Source organism: Polypterus senegalus, chromosome 6 (genome assembly GCF_016835505.1).
Source record: "Polypterus senegalus isolate Bchr_013 chromosome 6, ASM1683550v1, whole genome shotgun sequence".
Taxonomy (NCBI): domain Eukaryota; kingdom Metazoa; phylum Chordata; class Cladistia; order Polypteriformes; family Polypteridae; genus Polypterus; species Polypterus senegalus.
The window spans coordinates 2,840,268-2,853,908 of NC_053159.1; the positions used below are offsets into that span (position 1 = coordinate 2,840,268).

The 13,641-nt window shown below is 43.0% G+C and overlaps 1 protein-coding gene across 2 annotated transcripts in view; it reads right to left on the reverse strand.

Annotated features, from left to right (window-relative positions):
- The window catches only part of gli2a (GLI family zinc finger 2a), a 240,026-nt gene that overhangs the window by 94,417 nt on the left and 131,968 nt on the right, over nucleotides 1-13,641 (reverse strand). The window lies entirely within an intron of this gene.

Below are 13,641 nucleotides of genomic sequence, written 5' to 3' on the forward strand. Positions count from 1 at the left end.
AACAGAAAATTTCAAAGGCAAAAGCGCTACAATAAGCAACATGAATTTCAGAGCAAGCTGAGCAGTTTCTCGTAAAATATTGGCACTATCACACAAGAGAAGTGGAATAAATAAATAATCAAAGTCATCCTAAGAAAGTCTACATCTCAAACATAAAAGATCTTCAACTGGTCTTTTGACAAAGACCTGCAGCCAGACGTTCTTTGAACTCGGGGAGATGATAGACTGTATCAAGGAAAAAGCGCGAGTGAAACGCAAACAGGACCTGACAGCAGTGGGAAAAATTCTCCTCTCGCTCCTCTATCAGGAGCTTAAACCAGAAAAACACGTCTCTTCAGGGAAAGCTGCAGGCATGAATACAGGACCAGCTTCGATTAGGAAATAATAGACTGCAGTAATGGTGTGTGTGCTGCGGCAAGCAGCGTTTAAGGCCAGCTGCACTGTCCCGTGGCCTTGAGGCAGCAGCAGTCAATTCAGCCCTCACGTCGCTTGTTTCTTACCAGCTTCAGTTTGCAGCTCACTATATATACCGTATATATAAAGTTATTATTATTAAGTTATATTAATCTATATATGAAGTTAGTAATATATATATATATATAAATATTGTCACGCATGCATGTCAGAAGGTCGCTTTCCAGGCTCATCAGAGGTAAACACTCCCAAACCCAGAAAACCAGGGGGCGCAATTGCTGACTCTTTTGTGTCTTTCTCCACCCATAGCTCTGTGAAGACGCCCACTGAGGGCAAATGACTCCGCCCATTCCCCTCCATGAGCTATAAAAGCAGGGTGCTCCCAGAAGGAGAAGATGAGCCAACGGAGCTCCGACCCTGAAGCCTCACCGGTCTCTGGAGCTTCCGAACGGCTGCCAGCGGCTGAGCTTTGCTTTTTGTTTTTTTTTTGCTTCATCATGTGTCCGTTATTTTGTCTCAAGTCATTACTTCAAGTAAGGGGAGTGGCACCTCAACACTTCATTTGAACAACAACAATATATATACACATTCATACACACACACACACACACATATATATATATATATATATACACAGTACTAGGGGGCTTCACGCCCTGCTTGCTTCGCTCATCAACCCCCTGCCTGCTCTACACACCAGCCACTTCACATCTCTTTCGCTCTCGTATGTGGATTTCACTTTCACCAAACAACAAATCTTTTAATTTTCACAGATACACCTCTTCATTGGGAAGAAGCACAACTTTTCCCTGATGGCAATACGAATTAGACGACCTACAAGTCTCCGACTTAAAGTTTAAATCTGAACAATATCTACATACTACTATCATGTCACATATGTCCATATATTCGATCTCTTTCACTGTTCCATTATTTCACAGAGTAATCATTTAGGTTTGTTATCACCAATGCAATCTCCAACCTGCTCTGCATGTGTATCATAGATCGTCTTTCGGACGATCTAATTTTGTTCTACTCTTTGTCTTTTATTTCCACAGGAACTGTGTTTGACAATAGCATTCACACAAATGAGAAGTGACTGAACGGTGGGCGTGGTTGTAAATGTTTGAGAGGAGGGTGGGACTTGGCAAAAAGTCTCGTCTCACGGGACCTGAAATTATCTCTTGCGGGAGTTGAAAATATCTCTGAGAAAGTCTCGTCCCAGGATTTCCTTTCATAATATATATATATATATATATATATATATATATATATATAGTAGAAGCTTGGATTGTGAGTAACTTGCATTGTGAGTGTTTTACAAAGTGAGCTAAAATTTTTAATACATTTTGACTTGATAAACAAGCGAGGTCTTGCAATACGAGTAGTACGTATGCGCTTTGTCTGCTGAGCGTCACTTGATCACAACTGAGCTGATGGTTCTTCTCTCTCTCGCTGCGGGATTGAGGGTAATCGTCTCCCATTCTCGGTCTCAGTCGGCGTGCCTCACTCGTATAGTAACCATCCATACGAGCGTATACTGCTTACTATAAAATTGTGACCACGTGCGTGTGTTGTGACGTGTGAGTCCCTGTCATGCACCCCAAAACAATTAGCTGAGTCTCAGTACTTTAGCAACACCAGCTTTATTCAGCTTGAAACAGGAAGTGCACGTTTATTTATTGTAGTGGGATCAGCCACTAACTATACACAGACACAACAGTCAGGCAGGGTCGGGCCAGATTGGTGGCCAAGTAGTACTGTGCCCTGCGTTTCTAATGTTCCTTGTATCAGCCATCAACGGCAGGCACTTATAGCTTATCCGGAATCTTTTCAGATTCGCTTTTATGGTGAACTGCTACAGCGCTGGAGCCTGCGGTTGCTTCGGGATGCTCTTCCGTATGCCGTCCCGTTGAGGGGGAATCCCAAAAGAGTTTAGAAACTCGCTCACACCAGCCATGATTCTTTTCAAAGGTAAGGTGCAGGTTAATTTGATGTATTTTTACTTTATATTTTGTATTAATCATTTTTATATGAATAGTTTTGTGTTGTGGAACGAATCATCTGAATTTCCATTATTTCTTATGGGGAAATTCGATATACAAGTGCTTTGGATTACAAGCACGTTTCTGGAACGAATTATGCTCGCAATCCTAGGTTCCACTATATATATATATACAGCTTATATAAAGAGGTTTTAACAATAACTTTAAACAGATGGAGAATAAAATATTCAACCTGTTTCTTTTACGTTAGCCATCTCTTTTAAAGAAACAAAAAGGTGTTTCCAGTTAAATCTGCTTTTGTAAAGCAATATTCCAAATTAGGATGATTTTATTTTATCTGTTAATAGCGCTTGTGGTTTGCAGTGATGGACAAAAATCATTTTTCATTGTGTTTGTTTCTGGTGAGACAAGATAACTCACTTTCTGATACGATGAGTTCCAATGGGGCCCAGCAGTAAACAATATTAAACAGTCTGTGAATACAAATCTCCTTTACTTAAGTCGCCCAATCCACAAGAGAGTTTTTCCACAAAGGGAATACGGAAGACACAGCCTCGTGACTGCCCCATGTGGCATATCGTGGTAAATTATTGGTAAATGAATACTTCTGTATAATCAGAGTAGTGCATGAAAGTGAAGCGCGCTCAAGTGAATTTGACGTTTTGAATTGCAGACGGGACCCTTAAGCCACGAAAGGGTGGGCAGAGAGTGGAACTGCTGATCCCCATTACAGCCCATTGAATCACAAGGTTTGTTATTGCCATTCTGTATGAAAACAGCCCAACCAAAAATGATATTTTTCCTATCTGTTACTTACCCCATTTACTTGTTAGTTGTGGCAGAGAAAGGACATGAAGTTTCTGATAGAACGGGACCTAATGTTAACTATCACTGGACAACAGTACACAAAATCAAAATCGCCCCATGAACAAAATATTGTGTTGCATAATCCACACGTCAAATCATTCAAGGCTATTTTGACAACGTGCAAAGCACACATGTTTTTTTCTTAAGTGTTGTTAAATAATTAAACACTAGAAAATGAAACAAGTCCTCAAACAGGAAGCCCCTTCACACTTTTGATTTGCAGACTGGACTCTTGACCAATGAGTGAGGGAGAGAGGCGGGCCTTCAGTTCAAAAGAGAATATTTATCACGAATTGAGGTTGCCCAGAATAGATGATTTTGAAATATTTCAAGAGTTTTATTAGTGGTAGTTTTTCAGATTTCAAACATTCGAATGGCATGCTGTGTTTGAGATATCTCAACAAAAAAGGAAAATGTTCCTTTGAAGAATAAGTGTACCAAGTTTTTAAGAAATCAATCCATAGGGCAGCAAATGAGGACGACAAAAGGTGCTTTTGCATTTTACGTGAGTAATTGGAGGACAATGGTGAATAACCGCATGAGGAATTCTAATCAACTTTTGTGTAAAATGTGCCGGCACTTCATGTCACTGTCATGTCTGTCTGTCTGACTACAAGAAACAACTGGGTTCACATCGGACTGATTTCCTTGAAAACGTGGAAAACTTTACCTTCAGTGAATTTTTAGGGGGAAAGTTCAATTTTGATTGACAAATGTCAAATAGTTGAAATCTATTAAGAAAAAATTGATATTAAAAAAAATATTGGCAAGTTTTCAAACCCATTCACCCATTTTCTGCCGCTTTTCCGGGTCCGGATCACAGAAATTTGGTAAATTTCTTCTTCAGTTAAATTTGCTAGGGAGAGTTCAATTTCCGTAGACATATCTTGAACAGTTCAAATTTCTACAAATTCCCATTTGAAAAGTGCTGGCAAAATTTCAGAATCATCTGTCTTAAAACAGAAATACATATTACGCCACCTCAACTGCTGATTAATTTTCAGGTTCTTTCTACTTGCCGCTCCTGACGGTAGAACAATCCCCAATCCGAGTTATTAACACGCTACACAAATGTGCGGTTGCTGTTATGTCGGCTTCTTGCATTTGCAAAGTTACGTCTTACAAAAGTACTGTGTTCAAGAAATATGAGCCCCAATTGGCCATAAACCTTTGACAACCAACAACCGCGGTAGTGCCATCAAGTAAACTATGGGAGACAGCGGGTGCCAAAATGACACCACCCACTTAAAACTAACTGTATATTGCAATGCTCTACAATACACGTGCGGTGCGCTTCAGTGTGCCACAGTTTTATCGTGTCGTAATTAAGAACTTATCGGACAAAATGGCCGACTGCTTTTCACTGCGGTAGGTGATTTTCGTGTCAGTTTCAAATACAAAAGCAAAACCGCATAGCATATCATGCCATGTCTGTAGATCGCATGTCATAACTAAAAGCAAAGCAAACGTATTGCATGTTCCTTTAGCGATTTATTTCATTTATTTATTTCAATGTGATCAAATGACCAATCAGCGTGAAGAGGCAGAGCAAAGGGCGCCATCTTTGGGGTTTGAGGCGTTCCTCTTCTAAACATTCCTGTCTTCTAGAGGTGGACAGTACAAAATTAAAAAGCACCGTGTGCGTATGCACTGCATTGCCATGTTGTTAACATGTTGGACTGATTTTCATTTTTGCATGAAACATCTTCCATAGTAAGCGGAGTACGATGAATTCCTTCATTTTATTTGGTTTACCTTATCAATCGGCTTAAATCTGTTGGCTCTGAAGACAATTTCATTTACTGTAAAACACGTAAGTTCTATTATCACAGTGTTTTTAATATAACATTGCTACAAATTACGTGTCACGTCTGTCTTTGATGAAATAAACAGACCCATATTGGAAATTCTCCAACTTTCAAAACAGTTCACTTATTCCCCAAGCACGCCTTACTATCATGCCATGCGGACATTTGCTGACTTGTGTCACAGGAGGCTGGGGGTCAGACCCAGCCGGGACGCCTGGAAGGACCGGGAGGTGGTCTATACGTCCCCCCGGGCCGCCCTGGATGTTGAGGGGACCACGAGGAAGCAGCAAGGAGGCTCAAGCACAATGGAGCCCGTGTCCACCGCACCAAGCGTCGTGGAGCTCGACACCGGGAGATTGACACTTCCGCCACACCTGGGAAGGTGGGGGAAGATCCATTCCAGCAACACCCGGAGTGCTTCCTGGGTGTAAAGGCAGCACTTCCACCACACCAGGAAGTGCTGCTGGAAGAGTGTCATCAGGCACCTGGAGCACATCTGGGTGGGACTAAAAGGGGCCGCCTCACTCCAATCAGGGAGCTAGAGTCGAGAGCGGGAGAAGGACGAAGTTCCCGTGAGGAGAGGAGAGGCAGCCCACGGACATTGAGAGAGAGGCCAGTGAAGAGGGTGATTGGTGCTGGGGGCACTGTGTGCTGTGTGGGACTTTATTGTGCTGGTGTTAGCCTGAAGATGTTCGGACCCGAGCTCACACTTGTTAATATTCCAGTCTCTCCTCTCTCTCTCTCTATATATATATATATGGAATCCAACGTCTGTCTATCTGTCTGTCTGTATGTCCGCTTTTCATGTGAGAACTACTTAACGGATTTAGATCGGTTTTTTTTTTCTAGAATTTGCTTGAACATTCCGGTTGATTATCACAGTTCGTGGTACCAATGTATTTGCATGAATCCAAGAGACATGCAGTGGGCTGAGAGGAAGGGGACGGGATCCTCCTCACTCACGCGCCAGCCTCAGGGGCGTATCTTACATCCACTTAGCTAGCGAATGAGAGAACTACTTCACGGATTTAGATCGTTTTTTTTTTTTCTAGAATGTGTTTGAACATTCCATTTGATTTTGCGACTTCTCTCTTCACGCTAAGAATCAGTGTTCACTTGCGATATATTCACTCTAATCCGAGACAGAGGCTGTGGGCCAAGGGGAGTGGGCAGCGTGATGTCAGGAGTAGGGAGCCGGGCAGGGCCCTCCTCGCTCCGTTCGAGTTGCTCCACCTTTGGAGCGTACCTTTTAGTTTATTGATTTTTAAAGTTAGTCCCGTTCCACTACGACGCGGGCGGAGCCTGCAGGGGTCAGCTAGTTATGCAATAAAGTCAGGGATGTCAGCCGTTACAATGTGGCACAACATCAGCAGTTCAAGAGGGTCAGTCGGCAGAGGGTCTTCAGCGCGGAGCTAACGAGGCGTCATGAAAGGTGAAAAGAAATCTTCCGAAGGGGTAACCAGGGGGCAGGGGAGTGTAGACTGAATTCATGTGCTGATTGAGGCCGGCTGTTAACCCTGTGCTGCGGATTTGTAAATATATTTTTATTATTTAAATCAGAATAAAAGCAACAAATGTAAATAATGAAAAAGTTCTGGCACACATTTTACAAAGTCAGGGGCGCACAAACATCATTCAAGCAGTTAAACCTGATGGTGAATGTCATGAATTCAGGGACGCCATTGCCAAACATCAACTACCAGAACAAAGTTACAAAGTTCTTCAAAATGGTGGACCAGGTATCCCAGTCTACCTGAGAAATGTTCATGTGGCGTAAAAACATTTATGCCTTTGGGTCCACAGTCCTTACAAATGCCAAAAAATATCACACCAGTAATAACTGGGGCAGCACAAGATGTTGCCATGATGGGCACTGGCCTCATTCCCACAATGATCCTATTATTGGTAGAAAATGGAAGATGAAATGGTCAGACAGTGTTTGTGCGAAAGTGCCATCAACGGTAAGCAAGGCTCACTGTGGAAAGGGGCAGCGCAGACCGCCATTAAAGTGAAGTGCTCGGTCAGTACCTGCTGTTAGGAGGCACAGGAAAGCTGACATCCTCAGGTCACTTTTTTGTGTGGAATAGTAGCATGGAGTAACTAAACCCCCCCACCACCCCCCAAGACAGGTAGGCTGTACGCTTCACGGAGCCGCACTGACATCGTGCCCCCCAGAGCTCTGATTATACGCAGCCACGGCCGGGCTGTCCTCGTACAGTCAGCAGACCCTGCGAACGGGGGATTGACCAGGCAGGCTTATTCCATCACCGTGACAGCTCTATTGTTCCATCATCAAAGGCAGAACAAAAGAATAGCACCCTGGAGAGTTCAAGGGCTACATTTACCTGCTTTACTAGGCTTAATCCCACTGGGCACGCAGAACTCGAATGTGCTTCTTCTGCGCACGTCTGTTAGTCTTCAAATGCTAACATTTGTTTGCTCATCCAACACAATATTACTGCATTCCCAAGTCCCCGCTTCCTATTGTTTTTTAAACAACTGGAAATAATCAGTTTATCTTTGGCAAGAAGCTGCCCTCGAGTACAGTGCGCACAGAGTGGCATATCTGCAGTCGGCCGCTTTCATTTTTCCTCCTTAGTGTTGGTGATGTTGATTTAAAACCAAACTAATAGGCAGCAGAAGTGGCTGAAAGAACACCTGCGGGGCTCAACCCTCCCGGAATCCCAAAGCGCTTGTAATGTGCCATTAATTAAATGAGTGTTTACCGGCAGGACTTGTGTAGGGCCCAACGTGTACACGGGGGCACTGGCTGGGTGTGCTTAGACAGACGCAGAGGTGCAATTCAGAAGCTGTTATACAGCGCCTTACACATCTATCTATCAATCTACCTATCTATTATATAGTGTTTTTCACATCATTATATAGCACCTTTCATTATATCTATTATATAGCATCTTACACATCTATCTATCTATTATATAGTGCCTTTTGTCTATCAATCTATCTATCTATTATATAGCGCCTTACACATCTATCTATCAATCTATCTATCTATTATATAGTGTTTTTCACATCATTATATAGCACCTTTCATTATATCTATTATATAGCATCTTACACATCTATCTATCTATTATATAGTGCCTTTTGTCTATCTATCTATCTACCTATTATATGGTGCCTTTCACATCCATCTATCTACCTATTATATAGTGCCGTTCACATCTATCTATCTATCTATTATATTGTGCCTTGCACATCTATCTATCTATCTATCTAGTATATAGTGCCTTTTACATCTACCCATCTGTCTTCCTAACCTTAGCAACAAGATGGACATACATATACACAGAAACAGACACACGCACTTGTCCTTTTATTAGGGTGGGTCTCCTGATTCCAGTGCATTTGGGAGTTGCTGTTGGTTGGATGTATCCAGCAGTAACACTTGCAGTGCACCATATATTGGAATGTTTTCTGTAATGTAGTAATAAAATATTTGACATTTTTCATTCCAACAGATGGCGTATCACAAACATCAGCACTGCTTTTACGAATCCCATACTAAATGGTGTATTACAGAGGCAGAGCAACCAGACACACACACAGAGACTCTTGAGTTCATTTTCACTTTTTTTCAGTCACAATGAAGGTATAAGCTTTATGTTAAATTAGTAACATTAAGAAAGTGGCTGGAAGGAAAACCTTCAGCCGATGCAGCCCACCAGGATCCCAGTTGAACACCCTGATCTGGGACTTCGTTTTTTTTTTAGAATTGTGCACGGGCAGGTTAGGTGGCGGAAATTAGGGGGGGCAGATCTCCACCTCCTCTCTTTAGTTGAAAGCAATTAATTAACTGGACTAAGTGGATTTAAAAGCAGATGAGCAATGAAGGCACGGCTCCGTTTGAGGCAGCTGCTCTTGTTTATTATGTACTTCTACCTCATGAAATAAATCAGAACATTTCTTAGGAACACCCCAATTTAGGGCAGCTTACACTGATTCAGACAGATTTTATTTTTTTTTTTTTCTCCAGCCTTTGGAGTTTTTTTTTTGTTTTTTCTGTCCACCCTGGCCATCGGACCTTACTTATTCTATGTTAATTAATGTTGACTTATGTTTATTTTTTATTGTGTCTTCTATTTTTCTATTCATTTTGTAAAGCACTTTGAGCTACATTTGTTTGTATGAATATGTGCTATATAAATAAATGTTGATTGATTGATTGATTGATTTATTATTTATTCACTCTTGTTCTATACTTGTGGACTATTGTGTCATGAAGTCTACATAAGAATATGTATTATACAGTAGATGGATTAAGTGTATCGGTTCCTGCTTGGTGCATCTTGGAGCTCCACTGAGGCCAAATGTGTGGCCCTAACATCCAATTGTATGACAATCTGAATGAATAATAAAGCTTTATATGAGAGTAGCAGTTTAGGACTGGGAAAGCCGGATATTCTTAAGAGGCCTACCTCAAGTTCATTTGGAGTTGTGCAAATTGCAAACAGTAATTTTCTTCTTATTTATTTTTTTTAACTAAAAAAACCCAACAGCTTCTGCCCCTCTCTCCCTGCATTTCATTAATACAAACAAACTCCAAAACAAAGAGTTATTAAAAAAAGAAAAGAAAATTAACTCTGCAAGCCCCAACTCAGCCACCATCCTCGTGACTTTTTACTCAACAGATTCATCCTCAGAGGAAGCACTCAATAACAATAATAATATCCTGAAAAGACAAGCCCCCACCCCTTAAATGTAATTAAAAAGCTTTTCTGTCTAGGTTGGTGAATGAAGAGGGAAATTAAAATCAGACAGGAAATTCCACTAGAATAAGCTGGCTTCTGTCCTAACAACACAGCCCGCTGCCAACCGCTGCAGAAGACGCCGCTCCGCACTCAAGTGAAAATGACGAAGACAGAAAAACAAATAGTGGGGAAGGTAAACAGCACTAAATATGTCATAATCAAACACGCAGTGCCTCTTGTATCTATCTCTCTATTATATAGTGCCTTTAACATCAATGTAGTATACTTCCACATCTATCGATCTATTATATAGTGTTTTTCACATCATTATATAGCGCCTTTCATTATGTCTATTATATAGCACCTTTCATATCTATCTATCTATTATATAGTGCCTTTCACAACATTATATAGCACCTTTCATATCTATCTATCTATTATATAGTGCCTTTCACATCATTATATAGCACCTTTCATATCTATCTATCTATTATATAGTGCCTTTCATATCTATCTATCTACTGATTTTATAGCACCTTTTATTTCGTTCCATGTATGCACACGCAGAGTCATTATGGAATCACCAATTAACATTACCTGCACGTTTTTATAAAGATGCGCAACAAAAACCAAAATAGTCAAACAAAATCCAAACACACCGAGAGAAAAGACAAAGTCCACACAGACAACACAATTTATTTTTGCGTAGCCCAAAATCACACAAGAAGTGCTGCAATGGGCTTTAACAGGCCCTGACTTTTGACAGCTAAATACCCCCAGAGCTTATAGTCTCTAAGATGACAAAAAATAAACTCCCAAAAAAAACCCTGTTGGGGAAAAAAAATGGAAGAAACCCTGGGAAAGGCAGTTTAAAGAGAGACCCCTTTCCAGGTAGGACACAATGCACAGAGGAGAACAGAAGTCATCCTCAATACAATACAATAGTACAATAGAAATATTACAAGTACAGAGCAGAATTCAACAGCAGATGATATCCCATAATAGGATAAGACAACAACACTTCACAGCATCGGAAGCATCCCTGGGCAGGGGTCCGTTCTCAAACCCACTTAACTGACCCAAGATTGCACATCCTTAATCATAAGGAAAAAACCACAGATGGGATGCAGTTTGACCCCCGGGTCCACATAACCCACACGTTTCTAGAGATGTTGGACGGCACCGTAACACCAGAGGACAAAACACACAGACAGAAGATGCAAACTCGATTTGATGCTGGATCTGTGAGGCTTTGGCGCTGACCCCTCTAGAACTGAGACTAGCCTGGCGACGGCAAACACACGGGAGGAAGCAAACCCCAGTCCACGGCAGGGCCCACACACACACACACACCCAATCTGTGATCGCCAATTAATGTCACTTGTGTATTTTTGGAGAAGTGGGACAAAAAAATGTAAAAAGCACCTGAAGCAGAAGCACAGAGGCATGAGGGGGATGTAAAAACTGCACAAAGACACCAACCCAGGAGTGCGGGATCTGTAAGGCCTGGGCGTTCGTTCACCAGTGTACCAGCCTCCCTTCTGGAGTGATGCTGTCTAAAACTACAAAGAGGAGAGTCACCTGTGTCATCTCAGGGCCACATTTCCCTAACAGTCAGTTGCAGTGGCCTGGCCGGGACTCGGCTCACTTTGCCTTTCCTTCATGTCCTCCTCCTCCTGTTCTTCTTCTTCTTCTCGGTCCTCTGCTCTTCCTTAGGCGTCTAGCTCACTGCGTGCACAGGAGGATGTTTTTTTGTTCCTAATGAATGTGGGTATTCACCGAGTGGGTCTCTTCTTACATTTCCATAGGGGTCTGTAAACTGATACGCTTTCCTCAATGTGGGATTATGAAAAGAAACATAAAAAAAAAACTTAGGGGATTAACTTTGTGGCTTCTCGTCTTCATAAAGTGTAAATATGACTAACAAGAAAGGCAACTAGAAGAGGGCAGCAAACTGGTGGGCACTTTAGGGGAAAAAAAAATAAAATAAGGAAATGGTCCTCAGGAGTGTCCCCTGCTCTCCACTGTGTGTGACACGTCACAGATGACTCGGTGTCACAGACACAACACACGCGCGGCCCAATGAGTCGGTGTCACTGTCCCAGCTCATCAGCCCCCCTTTTCCCCGTGAAGCGCCGATTGATCGGATTTCTCTCTAATCTCTGAGGCCACGGGACAGAAGACCCTTTGAAGTGAACATTTCACCTTTGCAGTGTGAAGACCTCCTCTCTCTCACGGAGGACTCTGTTCGGGCTTGTTGGTGTAAGATCTCCCTCGTGGTGATGTCTCCTGTTTCCAGCGACTTGTTGACGGCAGGAAGCATTCCGGTTCGGATCAGCTCTTCAGACTGCCGTACGTCACGAGGTCACCAGCTTCAAAGGTCCTCCGCAGTGAATGTGTTAAGCTGAGGCCGCCATTCAAGCCTTTAAAATAAACAGGACAAACCTCAAATCCTCACTGGGCTTCATCTTGGATTATCCTTATCACTGCCTCTCTAAACAAATGGTGGGCATTGCGGCCCCCATTCATTCAGCAAATTTGTTCTTCAGATGAAATGCTGCAGCCTCAGAGTTGCTGGTCAGACACGCTGACGGAGACATCAGAATTGAAGAAGCAGCGGTGGCGTGTAATCTGTACTGTGTCTGCTGCATGGACCCAGCGTCCGGCGTTCAAATCCTGCAACCTCTCGACATGAAGTCTGCAAGGTCCGCTGTGGATTCTTTCTGGTGTGAAGGGCGACATGGATGCACCAGGGTCCTGCCTTGGTTGGAGAGTGATGTAGATGGGCAGTGCAGTGGGAGAAGTAACCCGGCCAGCATGGCTAGCACTTTCAATCCCAGTCAGGCCATCAAATGGAAGGAGTGGGACAGTTTAGTTCCCACCTAGTAGGGTAGGTGTCAGTCCTTCTCTAGCCTGGTACCATTATGTACACCTGCAAGGTATCGTGGGAGCTGTAGTTCAGAAGGGCAACCCCGGTTATTGGGGTTTGTTGGTTGTTAAGGATAGAGCTGTCAGGCAAGAGGAAAAGAGGAAGGCCTAAGAGAAGGTTTATGGATGTGGCGAGAGGGGACATGCTGGTGACGGGTGTGACAGAGCAAGATGACGAGGACAGGACAATATGGACCAAGATGATCCACTCTGGCAACCCCTAAGAGGAGCAGCCGAAAGAAGAAGAAGTTCAGAAGGGCAACTCTGGTTAGGGTCCCAGGGGGCAGCCAGAGGGCACTTTTGCGAGAAGTCCTCTCTACTTAGAATGTGCCGGATGGCACATCATGTACTCCCAGGTCCAGCTTAAAAGAAGCCGCCTCTCCTGCATCAAGGTGTTGGAGTCAGTGGGTGGGAGACGAGACTTGCCTGGAGGAGAGTGGAGGAAGTTCATTGTTGGAATTGTGCTTGTGAAGACTTTGTGTGTCTGACGAAAAACCCGAGAAATGTGCGTTTGTACAATAAAAAAATACACGTCATTTGAACCCTTGACAGTGTCTGTGCACTTGTGGCTGGGACTCTATGGTGCCCCCTTCTGGCCACACTGGGTAGGTACTCCAGTTTTCCTCCCACATCTCCAAAATCATAGAGGTTAGCTTAAATTACCCCAGTGTGGGTGGGTGCTTGAGGGGGTCTCGAAAATGAACCCACCCTGGGTTGGTTTCTCTCTTGCAATGTATTGCTGCCAGGGGGAGAACCTTAATAAGGATATTGGAGCAATTCCGACAAGGCCAGGCCGCTTCGGCCCAGCAAAGGTTGTCAATTTTATCTCAACTTAATTTCTCCAAAATAACATCAAGCCGAGTCTTGAAGGACCCTAACATCCCACTGTCTGCCAGACCACCTGCT